Source organism: Podarcis raffonei, chromosome 13, assembly GCF_027172205.1.
Source record: "Podarcis raffonei isolate rPodRaf1 chromosome 13, rPodRaf1.pri, whole genome shotgun sequence".
Classification (NCBI taxonomy): domain Eukaryota; kingdom Metazoa; phylum Chordata; class Lepidosauria; order Squamata; family Lacertidae; genus Podarcis; species Podarcis raffonei.
This window is the reverse complement of record NC_070614.1, coordinates 44,212,188-44,225,303: the sequence shown is the minus strand read 5'-3', so window position 1 is coordinate 44,225,303 and position 13,116 is coordinate 44,212,188. Positions and strand designations below refer to the sequence as shown.

The 13,116-nt window shown below is 39.9% G+C and overlaps 1 pseudogene; it reads right to left on the bottom strand.

The window, feature by feature from the left end:
* Positions 1-1,821: 1,821 nt before the first annotated feature.
* On the bottom strand, positions 1,822-11,376 carry LOC128399015 (vomeronasal type-2 receptor 26-like; annotated as a pseudogene).
* Between the last annotated feature and the right edge of the window lie 1,740 nt (positions 11,377-13,116).

Genomic DNA, 13,116 nt, shown 5'->3' with positions numbered 1-13,116 from the left:
TCCATTTTGTAAGAGTTCCATTTCAAAGGGAAGGACCGCCTGATGAGATGGTCGATGCAGAACCTCTCCTGCACAGTGCAGTAATTAGTTCAATTATTATTATTAATAATAATAATTTAGAATAATAAAAATAATTTATTATTTATACCCCGCCCATCTGGATGGGTTTCCCCAGCCACTCTGGGCAGTTTCCAACCAAATATTAAAAACAATACAGCATCAGACATTAAAAAACTTCCCTAAACAGTTGTCTTTTAAAAGTAAAATAGTTGTTTATTGCCTTGCCTTGAATGCTGGGAGGGCATTCCACAGGGCAGACACCACTACCGAGAAGGCCCTCTGCCTGGTTCCCTCACTTCTCGCAGCGAGGGAACTGCCAGAAGGCCCTCAGCGCTGGACCTCAGTGTCCGGGCTGGATGATGGGGGTGGAGACGTTCCTTCAGGTATACAGGACCAAGGCCATTTAGGGCTTTAAAGGTCAGCACCAGCACTTTGAATTGTGCTCGGAAACATACTGGGTCAATTTCAAATGCATCTTTTAATCTTATTTCAATTCTATTGTGGTTTAATTGCATTTTAATGGTTCTCTTTTCTATGTCTTTAGCTTGTTCTACTTTATGTGTGTAAGCCACACATTGAGTCCCAAACTGGGGAAAAGGTGGGATATATTATGAAGGATAAGTATAAGGATAAGGATAAGTGAAATGACCTTTAACCCTGTCCCAAGCTGCAAAGTGCTTTTTAAACCTATGCCAGCAGCAACACCTTCAGCTTACCTTATTAACTCATTGGTAGCCAATGTAAGTCTTAATGCAGTGGCGTAATCTGTTGTTAATATTCTTCTTGAGTGGGCAGTCAAACTACTGGCTTGGTCACACAGTTTGGTCACACTTGGTGTGAAGCTTCTGGGGCACTGTAGCAGACACCACAACCGCGAAGTGCAACAGAAGGTGAGAGGTGAGGGGTGCTGGATTTTGCTGTCACCAAGGGTGCCACTGAAATTTGGACAGTCTAGGAGGCCATAGATTGTTTAATGAGCCCAAGGCCTGGAGCAGGCCTGTTTTTATTTGTTTATTATTTTCATTTCTATGCCACTTTATATTTTTAAGAAAAATCTTAAAGCGGTTTACCGCACATTAAACATCAATAAAATAATCCAGAATCAAACACCTGGCACTAAAAATATGATAATGGAGGAGAAGGCATATGAAGAAGGGAGGTTTGGAGGATGCCAACATCATAACAGGCCTTTTCTGTGGTGGGTCCCTGTTTGCAGAATGATTTACCCAGCATATATTTTGGCACCATGTGAAAACATTCCTCTTTGGCTGTTAATGATTCTGTGACCTTTTAAAGCAGGATGGGTTTTGTCTTCCCCCCACTTTACTATTATAAAATTGTTTAATTTGTGTTTTATTATTTAAACCATCCTGTGGTCTCTTGATGAAGGGGTGTATATACATTTAATAAATAAAAATAGTGATAATCTATATATGACATGGCACAGTGTCCACATGGATCAACTGTAAATTAGTTTTAATGATGGCACTGGAACAATTGTAGAGGCACTGGAACATGTTTCTTTGAACTGGAAACCTTTTAAGCAAACATAACTGATGGACAACATTAACCTAACATTTAAACCAAGGAATCTTTATGTAGAGAAAAGCATAGCATTTTGGGGGGGACCAGAGATGTATTTGTAAATATGCCACCTCTGATTAGTGGTCAATATCCTATCTTCAGACTCTCATTGGACATATTCCAGCTACTTGCTCAGCAAAATTAAATGGAAATAAAGTCTATTTCAGTCAACTGGATTTACTTCTGAGTACATGATTTCAGTTGTTTTGATTTTTAGTTATTTCTCTTTTTTAGCTGCTCTTTACTGTTCAGTTCAGGTCTGAGGACAATTATATAGCATTTAGGGGAGAAAATACAACCCAGTATCCCTGCGCTGGAGGCCAAGATAGAGAAGATCTCCACAGCCACCATGTATTTGCCTTTGGTGCTCAGAAACGTTGGAACAAAAGAAAGCCAAACACTGCAAAACACCAGCATGCTGAAAGTGATGAATTTGGCTTCATTAAAAGTGTCTGGCAGTCTCCGAGCAAAGAAAGCCACAACAAAGCTGACAAGAGCCAGTAATCCCATGTAACCAAGAATATAGTAGAACATGTGGGTTGATCCTTCATTGCATTCCACTACAATTTCTTCAGGAAGAGAATGCATGTCTAAATCTGGAAAGGGAGGGTCTGTACATAGCCATAGTATGCAAATACCTACTTGGATAACTGAACAGCTGAAAATAATAGAGTTTGAGAATCTTTTCCCCACCCATTTCCTTATTTTGGATCCTGGCTTGGTAGCCATGAAAGCCAAAACCACAGTGAGGGTTTTTGCCAAAACAGAAGAAACAGCTACCGAAAAGATGATACCGAAAGCAGTTTGTCGTAACTGACAAGTTAGTGCCTGAGGCTTGCCAATGAATAGCAAGGAGCAGAGGAAGCAGAGCAGGAGGGAGATGAGCAGAGTGTAGGTGAGGTTCTGGTTGTTGGCTTTGACAATAGGAGTCTTCCGGTGCTTGACAAAGATTCCAAACACCAACACTGTCGTTGAAGATAGTGACAGAGCCAAAACAGTCAAACTGATGCCCAAAGGTTCATCATAAGATAAAAAGTTCAGATATTTCAGAAGGCACTCGTTTCTCTCTTTATTAGGATATTTATGTTCTTGGCATTCAAAACAATCATCCATATCTTTAAAAAGAAAAAAGAAAAAGGTAATAGTATTTTAATCAACAAGTTCTTCCATATTATACTGTATTACCGAAGTATAATAGAGATATTGAATGGACTGATGTTATTGCATGGACTGATGTTATTGTTGATTATCTAACATGCTGGCAGATTACCATAGAACTATTTAGTTTCCCTGTGGCTAGTATGAGGAAATGCTTAGCCCAGAAGTGCATTTGTTTCAAATGCAGGAAAGACCCTTGTAAAGCAGCACCATGAAAAATTAACCCCTCTAATTTCAATTAGAAGGGGTTAGAAGATACATCTCCTTCTTGCCCCTGCTTCCTGGTCATATGCTTATCTAGGTTTAGGGGAAAACGAAAAACTCTCTTATTTAGCATCCCCCCCCCCCGAACTATCTGACCAGAGGATGCAAAGTGGAGCAGGTGGTCCCTTAGTTGGCACTTGATAGGAAAGAGTGGGAACCTCAGGGTGGATTGGATGGGCTGTACAAATTTCTGTCTAATATTCCTGATGGTGACTGTTGTAGGGTGGTCTAGGGTGGTGTGTGTGTGTGGTTTTCTGTCTTTCAACGAAAGTTTTATCCAGCACTCTATAGGCCTTCCAGCCTCCCTTGCTTCCTGATCTGAAAAAGCCCCATGTCATTCCCCCCCCCCTATTGAAGCATAGGCATGTGGGAAGCCTGCAGACTGCAGTCAACTGGTTAGATTACTGGCAAAATGAAATAAAATGCACTCACGAACACTCTTTGGCCATCACAAATGGAATGTGAATAAACCTTGCAGATGAGAATTTCAGCAAAGTTTCTCTCTTTTGATCATTTTCAAATGCAATTGCTCATAATGGATCAGCAAAGGTTTTAAAAAAGTATTTATTATTATTTTGTGGCATAACCCTATGAGATAAAAAATGGTTCTGAACATCCTTTAGAAAATGATGTCTCCTTACCCTTCACATTTGAAATCTTCCCCTCTGGACATGGAAGACACTCATAGCAACAAAATGGCTTGCCCTCCTTCTTTTTTCTGCTGAAACCTGGATAGCAGTAGTCATTACACAAGGCAAGGGGGGTAGCCTGTTCATAAAAGGGAAGAGATAACATTTCTAAAATCTCTCATAACAGTGAGGTTGCTGAAGCATCATGTGCCTCTGATAGGGTTTTGTATGTTTATTCAGAGTTAACCAGAGTTAACATGAAGGGGGGGGGGGTCAGCAGTCTTAGAAGATACCACTTCCTTTTAGCAGGGTGTTTTCTTGGTGGGGTCATGCTGGATGAATTGCTGAAAAGATAGGATCTATGTTTTGAGTCATTCGGGAATTTTCCCCCTCACTCTAAATAAGTTGAGGTTTCCTCATATGATCACCCTTTAAATTAACCCATTGTCCTCTTACAGAACTTTGTAGAGTTGTAATGCCAGCATGTGCACCGTTTAATACCTGGTAGGCTGGGATCACACTGGGGAAGAGAAGCCTTGGTGAGTAAAACCATTACAGAAAGAAGATATAGCATTGTGCAATTTCATATTGTAATGAACAGGTTGCTAAATTGTAACAAAAGATCATATGCTTCACAGGGAGGTTGTATTCAGGCTGCTATTGATACTAACTCGGGAAAGAAGAGGAATGTTTCAAGTACTGACAGAGAATGGCACATTCTTTTTTCAGTGCTGTGTATGTGTGTGTGTTAGTGAACTGCTACAAAACAGAATGAAATAGTTTTGTGGTTGTTGTTTTTTATTAAAAAAATGGAAAAAAATGTTAAGAATAATAAAAAGAAACATTGATCTCATACGGAATTAGGTTTGCATTCCCTAAGTAATATCTGATTTGGGACTTTCACACAGAAAATGATCCTTTGTCCTCATTCCAATTTATCTTCTCCCCTAAAACCAATCCTTTTTTTCTGGTGGTACTCACCAGTACACAGTATTGGCACCCTCCCCCTACAATCAATGCTCAGCTGCGTGGGGACCTGTGCCATGGGAGAAGGTCTGCAGGGGTACGGTCACTGCTACACACACACACACACACACACCGGGCTGACTTGAGCACACAAATCTTACTCCCCAAGGAGTCTGAGAATGGATGGTGCAGCATGTGATGCGCTTTCCACATTGTGCACTGTGCACTGCTGCTGGTCGTATGCGTTCTGGTTGCCTAGATGGTGGCACTCACGATGGTCAGGGCAGGAGCTGCTTTTGAGTGCCAGCACCTTTTTTTCTAGGAAAAACAGGTGCTACTTAAAATTGATTTTACAAAAGGGGTGGGGAAGGTCAAACAATATTTAGTATTTACTCCCTTATTCATTCATATGTTTTAGTTCTATTCCAGCTTTTCACAAATGGCTTCCAAGAGTAGGATTAACTGATCAACAGTGTACCCTAGACTATCCAGTCTGTCCCTACCTGGTTCAATTGGTTGTGCCATGTAATCATTGTCTCATTGATGGAGATCTGTCCGTCCAGTGGTTCTTGAGGCTCCATTCTTCCTACTTTCACTTTTAGGAAAGATTTGTTTGGGAAAGTGACCCAATTGATAATATCAAAACCAGCTAACAATTCACCCTTCTCATCAAAGGACACTTTGTCACCAGCGCTGTTGTTGAATGAGATGCTCCTAAGAAAAGCATGAAGCTAGAGTAAAAGATGTTTAAGTCAGATTTTTGAAGTGTGAATGTGCTTTATAAGCAATGTGCTCTGTGCGGCACTGCCCTTGAGATTGGTCTGGAAACTGTAGTTGGTGCAAAATACCCCATACACTGGGACAGAGTACTGCTTATACTGTATATTACCCCACTTTTTGAAGAATTGCATGGGCTGCCAATTAGCTATTGGGCTAAATTCAAAGTGCTGGTTTTTGCATATAAAACCCTACACAGCTTGGGACCATGATACCTGAAAATGTTTTCTTACCCCTTATATCAGGGGTCAGCAAACTTTTTCAGCAGGGGGCCGATCCACTGTCCCTCAGACCTTGTGGGGGGCAGGACTATATTTTGAAAAAACAACAACCATGAACGAATTCCTATGCCCCACAAATAACTGATAAATGCATTTTAAATAAAAGCACACATTCTACTCATGTAAAAACACGCTGATTCCCAGACCGTCCGCGGGCCGGATTTAGATGGCGACTGGGCCGGATCTGGATCCCGGGTATTTAAGGCATGGGTTTGCCTACCCATGCCTTATAAACTCAGTTGACCACTGCACTCTTCTTGGAGGGGCTCCTGCATAAACCAGCTTATCAGGAAGTACATTCCAAACAACCTAAGAAATTGGCCTTTAATATTCTGGCTAAAGTCTTTAGTCTTCTGGCTTTAGTCCAGTATACCTGAAGGAGCGTTTCCATGCCCATCATATAACCCAGACACTGAGGTTCAGCACCGAGGGCCTTCTGGGGGTCCCCTCACTGCGAGAAGCAAAGTTACAGGGAACCAGGAAGAGGGCCTTCTCGGTAGTGGTGCCCGCCCTGTGGAACGCTCTCCCATCAGATGTCAAAGAAATAAAAATCTATCTGACATTTAGAAGACATCTGAAGGCAGCCCTGTTTAGGGAAATTTTTAATGACTGATGTTTTACTGTATTTTTTATCTTTTGTTGGAAGCGACCCAGAGTGGCTGGGGTATAAATAATAATAATAATAATAATAATAATAATAATAATAATAATAGTTAATAATAATAATTGCACATTGATGGTCCCATATAAAAAAATAAAAAAAATTGTCAATTTCATAGTCAGTTCCTAAAAATATAAATAGCCAGTAACATATGGTACATCACCTTTAAAAGACTTGTCTTTGAAATCTCCAGAAGGTCTCTCTCCACAATGGTTCTGTATCTGTTTCTAGATGCATATAAGGCATTCAGTGCATGTGCAACAGTGTATACAGCATTGTAAATGCTATAACTTTGGCTGGTCATACTCATTTCAAAAAAAGGTCCAGGCAGTCTCTCTAGCGTCTCCTTTCCTGTGCAGTATCCATTACCCATGTCAGTACCTGCAGTTAATGAACAGCTGAATGCTTGTTCCCAGAAGGCCCCCATAAAGCCATCTTCATCAGAGATGGAGGGATTCCGGATCTGAAGGAAATCTTTGAACCCCTTCACCTCAGTAGAATGAATGGCAAAAGACAAGGCACCGTGGAAAATCTTTACATCCAGATTGTGGAAAAATGGCTCCAATGAAAAGTCCCAATGGGCTGTCATAACCCACACCTTGCTTATGGGGATCTTAATATCCCTTTCAATTAGATTGAGCACTACTTGCAAAATCAACATCATGTGAGGATCAGCACTTGCAACACAGACATTGACGCTTGTGTCATTTAGTGAAGCTATTATATCCATATAAATGTCGTAAAAGTTAATCACACCTAAAATGTTGCTCTGTTTTGGCATCCTTTTAGCGAAGGCTGTACAGATACCATTCCGGGAAAAGATGTGGTCCATGGTCTGGATGAATTTTTCTCCTTTATCATCACCCATGGCCAGGATCCCAACCCACTTCCATTGGAAATGGAGCAGCAGCTTGACAATTCCGGTGTACTGCTGCTCTTCATTCGGCACCATGCGATATAACGGAGAGCGCTGAGTTACATCACTCACACCTGGTGCATATAAACAATAGGTGACCTAAGCAAGGAAAATAATGTTTGTTTCCATTGGGGGAAATGTTCACTTAATTATAATAGTAATAGTTTCTTTCATATTTGCTGCTCAAAATTGTCCATGCTAAAACCTTAGGCACCTTGTTTGCCCATTGGTATTTTAGTTTGCCCATAGGCATCTGTTTGGCTGCTGTGAAAAGAGGATTTTGGAACTGACAGACCACTGGCCTGACCTAGCAGGCTCTTCTTATGTTATTATGCATGTGGGATCTCTCGCCACTTTTAACTTCTCACAACATCTCAGAACATCTACCCCTCAAATCTTCCTTCCTGCCTTCCTTCCTTCCTCTGTTCTCGTTGTTGTTGGTGGTAGTTCTGATGTTAGATGATGCTAGGAGTTTGCAGGATTTTCCTGCTTATTCAATAATGTATTGAATATTTTCAAAAAGCGAAGAGTCCAAACTTATTTGCAAAATACAAGGATCATTTATAAAATGAATAGCAAATTTCAAACAGCCCCATCTTTTAATCCTTAAAGATTTAGGTGAAGGTAGATGAGAATCAACCAATCAATTTGGTATTCTTTGTTGTTACACTTGCAGGTAAGCATGGACAGGACAGGGAGGGTGATCAGTAATTAATGTCTTCCTAATCCAGAAAAGTAAATGTAAAATGTGATAACTGGGGAATATTTCCTATTTTACTCCTTGCAGACAGAGCCAGTGGCAGCCCTGTATCAGGAAGTTTTTAATGTTGGACAGTTGCTGTGTTTTTATTATGTTGGATGCCACCCAGAGTGGCTGGGGCAACTCAATCAGATGGATGGAGTATCAATAATAAAATTGTTGCTGCTGCTGCTGTTATTGCTGTGAAATATCAGCGGCACCCTGTCCGATGCTAAAATTTGGTGCCCTCCACCTCTTGCCCTCCGTTCTACATCCTTGTTGAAGCACCATGTGTGGCACCGGCACTCAATGCAAGTGAACCAGTTGCACTGTCCTAAAACAATATCTGATAGGGCCAACAATGGGAGAGTCTATCATACCTGAGACATGACAAGGCTGCCTATCCTGAAGGGAGAGTCTATGTCACTGGGTCGGAGAGACGATTTTAAAAGAGAGTTCTGCCACCTTCATTTGTAAAGCCTTCATTCCTTGCACATTAATCCAATGCCTTCCAATATAGTATATGAGTTTTATTTACTTATTTATAATTCCTCTGACTATTAACATATTAACACAATTCAGCATTAATTTAGTATTGTGCATCAGTGTGTGCATTTTCTTTTTGGTGCTTCTTTCCTACCCTGTGCATGGTCCATCTTTCTTAGGCCATCTAACTCAGAATTGACTGTACTGACTGGCAGTGCCTCTCAAGGATTTTAGACAGAGCTCTCTCCTGGGCCTACATGGAGATGCCGGGAATTAAATCTGGGACCTTTCCTGTGTCATCCTACCTGTGGAATCTTGTAGAGGCCTAAGACAGTAGCTATGTGGAAGGAGGTTTCAGAGTCAAGGCCTCCAATGACAGCAATTAGATTTTTCTGCATATCACAGTTGTAGTTGAGAACAATCCTCTTCTGATTAAAGAGAAGATTCAAAGTGTTCTGGTAAGTTATCTGTGCATCAAAGTGACTGTCATAGATATGGAACCCCAAAGTGATGTTGGGTAAGATCTTGCAGTTCTCATTGATCTCTTTGACAGCATACGCCAAGGACAAGACATGCTGATATTTTTTCACCATCACACTATAGTAGAGAAGAAGAAAAAACTAGACTCATAATGCATTAACTGGCATTCTGTCTCGATATCTCCTTTCTATACTTGACTTCTTTTGTAGGAGCAGCTTTCAGCATTGCCTCCTGTACCTACATCATCTCAACATCAGCAAAGCCCTGGTGGGTCGATCTGGTCCAGCATCTTTTTTTCTACAGTGTCTAAGCAGATAGCCATGGGAAACCCAGACAGAAAACATGTGAGCAATAGCCCTTTCCCACTGCCTCTTTCCCAGCAGATTATTATTCAGCTGCCTGTTGGCTCTAAACCTGGGTGTAACACCTAGTAATCATTGCTGCTATTTTTCTAGAAAAAGAGGTGCTGGGACTCACTATAAATACCTCCATTGTTCTCTTATAATGGCAATGACATCCACCTGAGATGTGACAGAACTGAGTTCCTGTGAATTCCAGCTGAAAAGAAATCCCTGGTCATCATAGACTAGTAGGTTTCAATAGCCTTTTGAGAACATTTTTGTTGGTGGCCATCTCTACATATTGTGATAGTTAGTTCCATAGTTTATGTTTGGGTAAGCGGTGGCTATATATTGTCTGCCCAGAATATCTAACCATTCAGCTTCATTGGATGAGCCTCAGTTCTAAAATTATGAGACAGGGAGGAAAAGAAATGTCTCCTCATTTAATCCAAACCATTTTAGAAACCTCTGTAATGCCCTTGCCTTCCTCAACATTTTTTTCTAAAGTAAAAGGTTTCAAAAGTTACAACCTTTTCCTTATAATGGAATTGCTTCAGTCCCATAATGATTCATTTTGCTCTTTTCTGTGTTTTTTTTATAACTCTACAATATCCTTTTCAAGATTTGGCTCCCAGAACTGCAGACCATCCCAAATGTACAAAGGTAGAGTGTACAAAGGCATTATGGTATTTCTGAATCCATAATATTTAATAAAGCCTTTTCAAAACTGTCACATAGAGGGCTGACATTTTAATTGAATCATGACATAGTCAGTCACTGTCATATCAGATCTCATCTCTCTCTGTGTGTTCATAGATAGATAATTTGCTCCAGAGTGACACTGAGCTATGTTTGTCACTTTAATGCCAATTCAATTTTGGGGAAATATCCTTTCTCAACTCCTCACAATCCCTTTTTATTTTTTACAATTCATCTCATTGCTTAACTTCAAAATACGTCATTGTTCCCAATACAGATCTTTGGAAGATCACCACACTGATGTCCATTTCTTCTTCCTACTCTCTGTTTTCAGTTTGTCAACCAGTTAATGTCTTATTATCCCATGACTAATTAATTTGTTCAGAAGCCTTTGGTGAAGGCAATACTTTTTTGAAAACTTTAGTAATTTCCAGAATATTGCATGGACACCTTTCTAAATGCTTTCCTTATAAATACACTCTCTCTCTCTCTCTCTCGCTTATAATATAACCACTGAGTTTCACCTAACGGCCTGCTTTTTAATAGCTAAGCTAATAATCATCATTCGATCTCTTTGTCTCACTGCAACCAATGCAATAGTAAACAAGAAGTTCTTCACAGTTCTCTCCAGTCAGTCTAACCATTATAGTCATTGGAACTTATTTGCTGTTTTGATCTGTCTGACAGCAATGATAATTAGAATGTATGCATTGGGCCAGAGAGGGGAAAGCTGAATACATAGTCATAGGGTTGGGTTTAAATTATAGAAGTATGTAGTGTGAGATAAATTATAGAATCAAGTCTAACAAGGAATCTACACGTGCATCCCTGCCACAAAAAAGTGAACACCATTCCCTCCAGTATAGAAACCCAAGTGGTTATTTTAAAAAAACCAAATCATTGCTAGTAGGACCTTTTTATATAATTTATCCAAGGAGAATGAGGCAGCCAATCACTATTAGTCACAATAGCTACATTATATATCCAGGTTCACAAAACAGTCAAATGTATGCAGTGGAAAACAAGACAATGGCTTCCTTACACAGGTTCAACATCATACTTTGGTTTTGGCTGTGTTTCGAAGTCTGCACCCTCTGAAAATGAGAAGATCTGGGAAGTGATCCCACCAATGATAAAGCTCCCTGGCTGATAATACTGGTATCTCACCCGGAGGGGATCATTCATGGTACACAAAGCTGGATTCATATTGCAATCAGTTTGAGGCAACAGCAGCAACACCAGGAGTTGTAAGGACAGTTGTAGGAAATACCCTGTCATCCAGAAGGAAAAATGGTCTTCCTTTGACAAAGAACTATCAGTTCCTTTCTTGATCATTCTCATCTGTCACCAACCTGGTTACAAAAGCATAGTCTCATTGAATCTAAAGCCTGTTAATAAACTGATCTGCTACCTGCCCTCTAAACTTAGAGGGCGGAAAGGTCCTCACAAAGGGCGACACAGTACTGTATGAAGTCTCCCCCCTTTCTGACTAGTTTGAGGGCTATTTTATATAAATATTTAAAGGAATAATATGGCCTGTGGCAGTAAGGACAGTGAATAATTGGGATCTTAGATAATTATACAGGATGAACAAGCATCTCCCCAAAGTATTGCATTCAGAAAGGCACCAGCTGTTGCAGGACTGCAAAATAAATATAGATCATTCCAGTTCTTAATTAGTTTTACAATGTTAGAACAATTGTAACTTCCACTGTTATTGCAGTACCATTTGTTCCCCCTAGAAATAGCATAGGTTTTTGATGCCTGGGCAAGAGGAGTGGAAGAAATCTATACGAAATTGGGTAGGGTGGGTTTGCCCTGCTTTTGTGGCTCAGATTTTTTTAAAAAATAATTTATTTATTTATTTATTTATTTATTTATTTATTTGAAACATCTTTTGTCTTGTCTTAATAAGATAAAATAGAAATGTATTTCAGTGTCTCAGAGATAAACATTGATTGATTGATTGATTGATTGATTTGAAACATCTTTTTAAAATATTTTTTTTTAAAAAAAAACCTGCCAGGTACTGATTGCAGTACACATATTTCAGCCTCAGTTTTGGTGCAAGGTGACTATAGTAATGATCGTAGCATTTGACAAGGATCCCCCCCCTCCAAGGTGTAAAATAGACATTCCCCCACAGAGAAATTCTTGCTCTCTAAATTAGGTAAGCCACCTCATCTTGAAAACCCACTCTTTAGACCTAAATCGGAACAAGTGCTATTTCTTCCAATTCAACTCTAAACCATGGGTTTTCATGGGGGAAATTGGTGGGGCAAATGAAGGTGTGGATGAATCCTATGTATATGGGATTCATGTATATGGCATGGCAATATTTCAATAGCTTGGTCCAAGATTTTATGGGCTTTAAATGTAAGAATGAGAATTTTGGGGCATTACCATGTCAATTGCTCACTGGAAGGATAGATTGTGAAGCTGAGGCTCCAATACTTTGGCCACCTCATGGGAAGACTCCCTGGAAAAGACTCTGATGTTGGGAAAGATGGAGGGCACAAGGAGAAGGGGACGGCAGAGGACGAGATGGTGGGGCAGTGTTCTCGAAGCTACCAGCATGAGTTTGACCAAACTGTGGGAGGCAGTGGAAGACAGGAGTGCCTGGCGTGCTCTCTTCAGGGGGTCACGAAGAGTCGGGCACGACTAAATGACTAAACAACAACAACAACACCATGTCAAATAACCTCATTTGAAATTCTTCTTGAGCCAAATAATAAAACCTAAATAATAACAAAGATATATTTAATACTCTAAATATATACCAAACAATCTCTCCGTCCTTCATATAAAAGGAAATAGGAATGGGACTTAGCAAATATTGGGTTAAAAATCCTCAAAGCAGGATGGACATGGGCATTTAAAATATTCCAAAAACATATATTAATGTAAACCTGAATGAGAATTATCTTAAGGCAATTTCCCAATGATATTAAATTCCACACAGAATTAGTAAAGTTTATGGCCAAAACATGAATAGCTACAGAATTAGCACAGATTTAATACATATCTTTTGGAGTTGTGAAAAACACCTTTCTGGACAGAAGTACTAAATATTTT